Raw genomic sequence first — 10,627 nt, 5'->3', positions numbered from 1 at the left:
CAACAAACCCTACTATATGGGCTTCCTTGAGAAAAATGGTTAAATATTTTCTTTACAAATACGTTACTAAAACGATTCATCCAAGTGGTCCACCCTCAAACAAAGAGAAGTCTCACCTTAAGGACAAGTGTTTCACTGTGGAGTACCTCACTTCCTCAGAGTTCTGCTCTCAGCCAGATTCTGTGTTAGATATGCTTTGCTTTTCCCCAAAGTGTATCCTCAGTTGTTTAGAAATAGCATTCTAAATGCCAAGAGCATTTTAAAAACATTAAAGAACTGTTTTATTAGAAGGTATTTTAGCATTCTGTTACTACTGAATACATAATACCTCTTGGCAGAAACTCTATCAGGGATATCAGACATATAAGCAGGGCTTCCTTGAGCAGCAAGTAAAGAATCCACTTGCAGTGCAGGAGACCCGGGTTCGATTCCTGAGTTGGGAAGATCCCCTGGAGGAGGATATGGCAACCCACTCTCGTACTCTTGCCTGAAAAATCCCATGGACAGAAGAGCCTGATGGGTGACAGTCAATAGGGTCTCAAAGAGTTGGACACAACTGAGCCCAAGCACACAAGATACATACCCAAGACTTACAAGCTAAAGATCCTATCTAAACACCAAGGGAACCACTTTTTGGACAGTCAAGAACCATTTGGCATTCAAATGTGTACCCCTAAAGGTTTTTATTTATATTACTCAAGCAATAATTTACAAGTTCAGTGACACTTATATTTTTAGTATAATATTACTCAGGGTATAAATCAAACTATCTTTGATCATCTATTCACTGACATCTCTCCTCTGCTCAGACAAGCAAATTTAGGTGAGTTTAGACTTTCCACCAATATATCAAGTTTTTCTTTACTCTCTGCAATAAAGAACTTTAAAAAATATTTTTATTACTATTGTTAGGTGCTTCAGTTCAGTTCAGTTGCTCAGTCGTGTCCGACTCTTTGCAACCCCATGAATCACAGCACGCCAGGCCTCCTTGTCCATCACCATCTCCCAGAGTCCACTCAACTCACGTCCATTGAGTCAGTGATGCCATCCAGCCATCTCATCCTCTGTTGTCCCCTTCTCCTCCTGCCCCCAATCCCTCCCAGCATCAGAGTCTTTTCCAATGAGTCAACTCTTCGCATGAGGTGGCCAAAGTACTGGAGTTTCAGCTTTAGCATCATTCCTTCCAAAGAAGTCCCAAGGCTGATCTCCTTCAGAATGGACTGGTTGGATCTCCTTGCAGTCCAAGGGACTCTCAAGAGTCTTCTCCAGCACCACAGTTCAAAAGCATCAGTTCTTCAGCACTCAGCCTTCTTCACATCCATACATGACCACTGGACCATAGCCTTGACTAGACGGACATTAGTACGCAAAGTAATGTCTCTGCTTTTTAATATGCTATCTAGGTTGGTCACAACTTTTCTTTCAAGGAGTAAGCGTCTTTTAATTTCATGGCTGCAGTCACCATCTGCAGTGATTTTGGAGCCCAAAAAAATAAAGTCTGACACTGTTTCCACTGTTTCCCCATCTATTTCCCATGAAGTGATGGGACCAGATGCCATGATCTTCATTTTCTGAATGTTGAGCTTTAAGCCAACTTTTCACTCTCCTCTTTTACTTTCATCAAGAGGCTTTTTAGTTCCTCTTCACTTTCTGCCATAAGAGTGGTGTCATCTGCATATCTGACGTTATTGATATTTCTCCCGGCAACCTTCATTCCAGCTTGTGCTTCTTCCAGTCCAGCATTTCTCATGATGTACTCTGCATAGAAGTTAAATAAGCAGGGTGACAATATCCAGGCTTGATGTATTCCTTTTCCTATTTGGAACCAGTCTGTTGGCCCATGTCCAGTTCTAACAGTTGCTTCTTGACCTGCATACAGATTTCTCAAGAGGCAGGTCAGGTGGTCTGGTATTCCCATCTCTTTCAAAATTTTCCACAGTTTATTGTGATCCACACACTCAAAGGCTTTGGCATAGTCAATAAAGCAGAAATAGATGTTTTTCTGGAACTCTCTTGCTTTTTCCATGATCCAGTGGATGTTGGCAATTTGATCTCTGGTTCCTCTGCCTTTTCTAAAACCAGCTTGAACATCAGGAAGTTCACAGTTCACGTATTGCTGAAGCCTGGCTTGGAGAATTTTGAGCATTACTTTACTAGCATGTGAGATGAGTGCAATTGTGTGGTAGTTTGAGCATTCTTTGGCATTGCCTTTCTTTAGGATTGGAATGAAAACTGACCTTTTCCAGTCCTGTGGCCACTGCTGAGTTTTCCAAATTTGCTGGCATACTGAGCGTAGCACTTTCACAGCATCATCTTTCAGATTTGAAATAGCTCAACTGGGATTCCATCACCTCCACTAGCTTTGTTCGTAGCGATGCTTTCTAAGGCCCACTTGACTTCACATTGCAGGATGTCTGGCTCTAGGTGAGTGATCACACCATCGTGATTATCTGGGTCGTGAAGATCTTTTTTGTACAGTTCTTCTGTGTATTCTTGCCACCTCTTCTTAATATCTTCTGCTTCTGTTAGGTCCAGACCATTTCTGTCCTTTATCAAGCCCATCTTTGCATGAAATGTTCCCTGGGTATCTCTAATTTTCTTGAAGAGATCTCTAGTCTTTCCCATTCTGTTGTTTTCCTCTATTTCTTTGCATTGATCGCTGAAGAAGGCTTTCTTATCTCTTCTTGCTATTCTCTGGAACTCTGCATTCAGATGCTTATATCTGTCCTTTTCTCCTTTGCTTTTTGCCTCTCTTCTTTTCACAGCTATTTGTAAGGCCTCCTCAGACAGCCATTTTGCTTTTCTGCATTTCTTTTCCATGGGAATGGTCTTGATCCTTGTCTCCTGTACAATGTCACGAACCTCATTCCATAGTTCATCAGGCACTCTATCTATCAGATCTAGGCCCTTAAATCTATTTCTCACTTCCACTGTATAATCATAAGGGATTTGATTTAGGTCATACCTGAATGGTCTAGCGGTTTTCCCTACTTTCTTCAATTTGAGTATGAATTTGGAAATAAGCAGTTCATGATCTGACCCACAGTCAGTTCTCAGTCTTGTTTTTGCTGACTGTTTAGAGTTTCTCCATCTCTGGCTGCAAAGAATATAATCAATCTGATTTCAGTGTTGACCATCTGGTGATGTCCATGTGTAGAGTCTTCTTTTGTGTTGTTGGAAGAGGAGGTTTGCTATGACCAGTGCATTTTCTTGGCAAAACTCTATTAGTCTTTGCCCTGCTTCATTCCGCATTCCAAGGCCAAATTTGCCTGTTACTCCAGGTGTTTCTTGACTTCCTACTTTTGCATTCCAGTCCCCTACAATGAAAAGGACATCGTTTTTGGGTGTTAGTTCTAAAAGGTCTTGTAGGTCTTCATAAAACCGTTCAACTTCAGCTTCTTCAGTGTTACTGGTTGGGGCATAGACTTGGATAACTGTGATATTCTAACAGAATGTGGTCCACTGGAGAAGGGAATGGCAAACCACTTCAGTATTCTTGCCTTGAGAACCCCATGAACAGTATGAAAAGGCAAAATGATAGGATTCTGAAAGAGGAGTTCCCCAGGTCAGTAGGTGCCCAATATGCTACTGGAGATCAGTGGAGAAATAACTCCAGAAAGAATGAAGGGATGGAGCCAAAGCAAAAACAATACCCAGCTGTGGATGCGACTGGTGATAGAAGCAAGGTCCGATGCTGTAAAGAGCAATATTGCATAGGAACCTGGAATGTCAGGTCCATGAATCAAGACAAATTGGAAGTGGTCAAACAAGAGATGGCAAGAGTGAACATCAACATTCTAGGAATCAGCGAACTAAAATGGACCGGAATGGGTGAATTTAACTCAGATGACCATTATATCTACTACTGCGGGCAGAAATCCCTCAGAAGAAATGGAGTAGCCATCATGGTCAACAAAAGAGTCTGAAATGCAGGCAGTACTTGGATGCAATCTCAAAAACGACAGAATGATCTCTGTTAGGTGCTTAGTCATGTCCTACTCTTTGTGACCCTGTGTACTGTAGCCTGCCTGGCTCCTCTGTCCATGGAGTTCTCCAGGCAAGAATACTGGAGTGGGTTGCCATTCTCTTCTCCAGGGGATCTTCCTAACCCAGGGCTCGAACCTGGTCTCCTGCATTGCAGGCAGATTCCTTACCATCTGAGCCACCAGGGAAGCCCACTGACTATTACTGTTACTATTAAATGTTACGATTTAACTGAAATTTTCAAAGAGAATATTTTGCTAGCCACTTCAGTGGATTGTTGGAAAATCAGCTGAGATAATAGAGTAAGGATAGAACAACTTTTAGGAAACTATGTATAAATTATTATCATTACTATCTTGTTAAGGTGGGAGAACGGTAGATAATGGTACAAATGGCATTTAATATATGGCCTGTGACAATGGTAAGAAGACGAACTCATGTGTATCGAGACTAATTTGGCAGTTAAGTATATCTTAATCCTCACAACCAATGTATGATATTTCTATTTTAAAATACTTAACTGAAGATAACAGAGGTTAAATTACTTGCCTTATAGCCACAAAGTTAATCAAAACCTGAATGGGGCTTAAACACAAAAGAGAGGGCTTAGGAAACATAAGCAGAAAAGTAGCAAGAAAAGGACCGTCCAAGCTACATCCCACAGTTGCCTGTCTAACTTTGCCTGGTTCTCTCTTAAGTAAAGAATTTGAGAGTTGTCCTTCTCTAGCCTTTGCAGTTCAGCCTCAGCCCCAGAGACCACCCAAGCACTCTGGACCCTGGCAACTCGGCTGTGAGAGTGAGAGCTGGCACTTGCAGTTGGTACCCTGTTGCAGATCAAGTGTCCGGTGAATCTGCTCTCAAGCCCTGAGGATGCACAGACCCACCAGCTACAGCTTCCTCCGGCCTCCACCATTCTGCCCAGGTGATAAAACTGAGGTTCTAACTGGGCTTTCCCGTCTGAGTTCAGGCAGGATGAGGCTTTGCCTCATATGAAGGTCTGTTAAGTCTGCCGTAAATGAGAAGTGCCCAAGGTGAAAAGAGGCTACATGCTGCAGATGCGCAAGAGGGCCACAATTTATCAAGGCATAGCTTGGCTGGAGTTGCCGAGCAAGAACAGAAGTCTGAGAAGATGAAGGTACAATGAACTTGTTCCAATTGCCATCTCTGTGATCGTTAGCCAATGTTTTTAGCTTCTTTGGGCTTTGCTTTCCTCATCTCTAAAATGAAGGTAAGGATACCCATACGACTAGGTTTTTTGTAATAATTAATTTAGACAATCTTTGTCAAGGATCAGGAACAGAACTAGTTCTATAAAAGGCATAAATAAATGCCATATATCATTGGTTCTAAAGTGCACATTCATTTTCACATTTTAACATCTCTGAATTGGAATGAATTTTATGTTGTGTTACAGTTTAGTCAACAGGATTTTTCTGCCTTTTTAATGGTACATAATGGTACAGTCGATGGCATCTTAAGTTTGATTAAATATCAAAATATCAAAAAAAATCTTTCTCTTACCACAGACTTCAAGAACATATTTTATTCCCTCCCAAACCTGACAAGTCATATAGCAAAAATAAAGCAAAAGTAAAATAATGGACAGTGCCTTATAACCATTTAGAACAATTGAGAGTAATTTTCCCCCTATTTTTTGCCATAATACCACTTTTAGGGTTGTGAAAAGAGCAACTGAGATTTTTGTGAAAGGGTAAGATCTTTAAAGAAGGCTCTCTTTTGCCTTTTTCACAGACAGCCTTGGTTTAAAAAAAAAATTGCTAACTCTAGATCATGCAGTTCTATAAGAGGAAATATGTTCACCTTGTCTAAAAAAATGTTCCAATTAGATTACACTGGTTGATTCTGCCAAATCATCACACAGGATAAATTGTTTTAATCCAAGTCCTGGTTTTAAAACTGATTCATGTGAGAAGAGCCAAGGGCAAATGAGTCTTGCAAACATACCTATACTCTCACTGGTCACTTGTCCCTTTGTTTCTGGGATGCCCTTTCTGCAGTCCTCTCAAAATTGTCATCCCCAAACCACCCAATAAAACAAGAGAGACAAATTTAAATAATAACTATATTTTAATGCTAATAACTATTGTTAAATTTGAGATGAAATAATGGTGAAAGTGAAAATGTTAGTCACTCAGTCCTGTCCGACTCTTTGAGACCCGAGGGACAGTAGCCCCCCAGGCTCCTCTGTCCATGGGATTCTCCAGGCAAGAATACTGGAGTGGGTTGCCATTCCCTTCTCCAGGGGATCTTCCCAACCCAGGGATCGAACCCAGGTCTCCTGCATTGCAGGGAGATTCTGAGCCACCAGGGAAGCCAGAAATAATGGTACCTAATTCTTTAAAGATATATATTGAAATTTTTGTAGATAAAATGATTTGTCTGGGAATAATCTAGAATTGAGGAAAATGTGTGAAGGTACAGATAAAAAAGTCAGTCATGAAATTATTGAAGTTGGATGTGGGTACATAAGAGCGGTTCATTATACTGTTCTCTCTAGTTTTGCATATATTTGAAATTTTACATAATGAAAAGTAATTTTAATATGCCACTGTGAAAAGTACTGCAACATATTTTATACCTAAGATGAATGAATCTTGTAGAATCTTCAAGAAGTACTAGAATGGCATACATGCATATACATAAACTCCCATTCTTTCAAAGTGGCCAAATATTTCAAGATAAAGAAATATCATAGTCTGGAGGAAGGACATATTTAAGTCAACACAAAAGTACTTCTCTCTAGTTTTCATCCAAAAATGCACCTTTGGATAGATTTGGCTCCAAACTCACCAATCTTCCTGCACTTCCGGAAGATTCGCAGTCACACCTATAACATTAATTATATTGTTAGAATATCTTGGAAACAATTGTGTGCATTCTCATGGGTCCCCCGTGTTAAGGGTTCCCATTGGCACCAGGAGCTCTGTGTCTGCCATCCCATGATTCTACACCTACTAGTGCTAGCAAGTGATTTTATAAAGCTATGCATCCCGGGCTCCTCTTCTGCAGTATTTTGGCTCACGTTTTCAAGACCTTAGGTGCAAAAAAAACCATTATGTTTTCCTAAACAAGTCTGCCAGGGCAGAACCTAGGCCCAAACTGGCAGCAATGATGGCAACTTCAGTGCAAAATCAGCAGCCACAGCAGCAGTGATCACAGCCACGTGATAAAGGAGGTTTCTGCACACAGGTACCTCTGGGACCCATGGTGGGAGGCTCTCACCCCTTCATCTTTAGAGCCTGACTGGGGCATCTGCACAAATATTAACTCTGGCCTGAGGCTGGGACAGGAACTGCCAGCACATAGGCAGTAAGCTTTGTCAGTAAATTATTACAAAATAAAACTGTACACATGAACACTGCAAGAAAGCACGTCAGGGAGTCATTATAATCTTTTGAAGTGTTTAGAATCCCAGGTTTTCCCTGGAGAAGGAAATAGCAACCCACTCCAGTATTCTTGCCTCGAAAATTCCATGGACAGTGGAGCCCGGCAGACTGCAGCCCCTGGGTTCAGGAAGAGTGGAGGCTACTGAGCACACACACCCACACAAAGAGAACTGAAAGGGCCTTGTTAATGCAGAAGAGGCTGGCACTTACTTAAATATTTCTCAAATGTTAACTCTTAAGAAGTTGAAGTTATCTTGAAAGGATAAGAGCACTCTAAGCATCATTGGGGGAACACGGATAATAAGATTTTGGTGACTTCATCAGACATTTTCCAAGACAAATATACTTTTATTTTGATAGTACAAGACTCTGGGACTCTAGGAATAAAATTGGCCCTATGCACACAACTCTGTGGAACTAGGTTTCTTTTATTTTGTGACAGCTGCTACTCTACAGAAAGATGTTGATTTAGTATATTGTTTTTAATCCCCATTTTTATTTATTTGTGTTTGGTAAGACCTAAGTGTGACAAAAGCTATTCTTCTGCTAATATGAGGTGGTACTGTGTTCTGTTAGAATCTGAATTCATTTATTGAAACATTTATTTTCAGGTTTACCAACTGTTTATTTTAAAATGTTATAAAATAACATTTGAGCATGCTATTTTATAAATGACAGGATTCCAGGGTGGAAATGGAGTGCTTTTTCTCCTTTTAATTTCTATTTTAAAAAATTATGTCAGTTAAACTCCACTTCAGCGTTGTAGTTTAGCAAACTTGTTTTGCTTTATGGAAGAAGGAGTGTTAAATTTGATATTTTAAAACATGTTTCTTTATGGTTAAACATGATTTCTCAATGTTATTTTTACTTGTATTTTGCTTTTGGTATGGCCAGATAGTCAACTTGTTTTTCATAGTTCCTAATTTTCAGAAAAATCAAAATAAATTACTTCCCTAAAAAAAAAAGAATCTCAGGTTCTGAAAACAGCTTCAGTATTGCAAAGCCCAAACCCACAGACTTAGAAAACAAATTTAAAGATCAAGACATTTGATAGGAAGGTATAGTACTTACTATGAAGCTTCAGATGAACAAATTATTAATGAGGAGGCTAATTAAAAATTATTTTCTTATAGTTGAGCATGCATGCATAAAATGCATAAGCAATCACTTTAAATTTTATACAAATTATGAAGTCACATTTGGTTTCTTTGTACAACCTCCACAAATTATAAGAAATGTCAGAGGAAATATTAAAATGCCATTGTATAAATTTACATTTTTAATTAAATTTCAACTTACACAAAAATATTTTGTATGAAGAATGAAATATTTTTAGAAAAAATATTCCATGGAGCTCATTAGCTCTATAGGTGCTAAAATTTTTATTTCAAAATAATTTATCAGAAACTTATCCCAAATATTGTCTATAAAATAGACTATAAAGTACTCTTAATAGCTTCAACAATTGCATCAGCAGAAGGATCCTTGTCAAAATTTAAAATTATCAATAATTGTTTGCAATTTTTCATTCTTCAGGGGCAAGTAATGTTTCTTTGGATTGTATCAATTGAAAATAAAATTGCTAAAGGTATATATTTTAAGAACATTTAAAGTGAATTTTCCTAAAAGAAAGCCACAAAATTATGATTAAAATACCACATTGATAAAGTATTATTATATTTATTGTCTTATATAAAGTAATGACATCAAAAACACTTTTTGTACTTTGTGAGTTATATTGTTCCTCATATACCACTGTCACCTCTGTTGTATTTTATAAGTAACAAAGTGTTTTTAAAGGAAAAGCTTTATTTGGAATACTTTTAATGGCACTTTTTTCCCCGCCTTTTTTAACAAGAGCCTGCTTTTTCATTTTGCACTGGGCCCCTCAAATTATCTAGCTTGCCCTGTTCACAGAAAAGGATATTTTGTATGTTTTACCTGATTAAGGGAATAGCTATATTTCTAGATGTAATCAAGCCCATTAAATCTATTAATAGTGCTGTTATATGGAAGAAGAGAAAAGCTGTCTCTTACAAATGTTTAACCAGTTTCTGGGTTTTTTTAATTAATTAATTAATTATTTTTTTTTTAACTTCACAATACTGTATTAGTTTTGCCATACTTCAACATGAATCTGCCACGGGTGTACACGTGTTCCCAATCCTGAACCCCCCTCCCACCTCCCTCCCATACCATCCCTCTGGGTCATCCCAGTGCACCAGCCCCAAGCATCCTGTATCCTGCATCGAACCTAGACTGGCGATTCGTTTCTTAATGATACTATACATGTTTCAATGCCATTCTCCCAAATCATCCCACCCTTGCCCTCTCCCACAGAGTCCAAAAGACTGTTCTATACATCTGTGTCTCTTTTGCTGTCTCTCATACAGGGTTATTGTTACCATCTTTCTAAATTCCATATATATGCGTCAGTATACTGTATTGGTGTTTTTCTTTCTGGCTTACTTCACTCTGTATAATCGGCTCCAGTTTCATCCATCTCATCAGAACTGATTCAAATGTATTCTTTTTAACGGCTGAGTAATACTCCATTGTGTGTATGTACCACAGCTTTCTTATCCATTCATCTGCTGATGGCCATCTAGGTTGCTTCCGTGTCCTGGCTATTATAAATAGAGCTGTGATGAACATTGGGGTACATGTGTCTCTTTCAATTCCGGTTTCCTCAGTGTGTATGCCCAGCAGTGGGATTGCTGGGTCATAAGGCAGTTCTATTTCCAGTTTTTTAAGGAATCTCCCCACTGTTCTCCATAGTGGCTGTACTAGTTTGCATTCCCACCAACAGTGTCAGAGGGTTCCCTTCTTGGCCTTGTGGCTAAGATCAAATGTAGTATCTGTTCTTATCAGTTTAATCAATTTCTGTAAGCCAAGCATTATAGAAGATTCTAGTTCAGTGGCATAGTGGGGACAATAAGATGAGCTATTGTCTTACACAGATAGCAAAACTGCAAAACAAACTAATTTTTTTTCAAGGTCACAAGTAGTTTATAGTTGGCATTAAATCTCAAGCCTCTCGAATCTACCTGGTATAGTTTTTACCACCAATTCTTTCTGATTGTATCAATAAAAATTCAGAAAAGCAGAAATTGCTCTAGGTATTTCAAACAGAATAATGTGAGTAATGACCACCAAGGAAAACCCATTCAAAGGCGCTAAAGCAATGGAAGGAAACAGCTATTGCTGGAGGAGAGATACCCCTGCATTCTCCCTTC

At 39.0% G+C, this 10,627-nt stretch overlaps 1 non-coding gene across 1 annotated transcript; it reads left to right on the top strand.

Moving 5' to 3' along the window:
- The first annotated feature begins 10,210 nt into the window (after positions 1–10,210).
- Positions 10,211–10,404, top strand: LOC114118777 (U2 spliceosomal RNA). The gene has a single exon (XR_003591943.1). It is a non-coding gene; the product is annotated as a U2 spliceosomal RNA (small nuclear RNA).
- The last annotated feature ends 223 nt before the right edge of the window (positions 10,405–10,627 follow it).

This window comes from Ovis aries, chromosome 16 (genome assembly GCF_016772045.2).
Source record: "Ovis aries strain OAR_USU_Benz2616 breed Rambouillet chromosome 16, ARS-UI_Ramb_v3.0, whole genome shotgun sequence".
Taxonomy (NCBI): Eukaryota; Metazoa; Chordata; class Mammalia; order Artiodactyla; family Bovidae; genus Ovis; species Ovis aries.
Note: the sequence above shows the minus strand (reverse complement) of the source record. Positions and strands in the feature narration are given on the sequence as shown.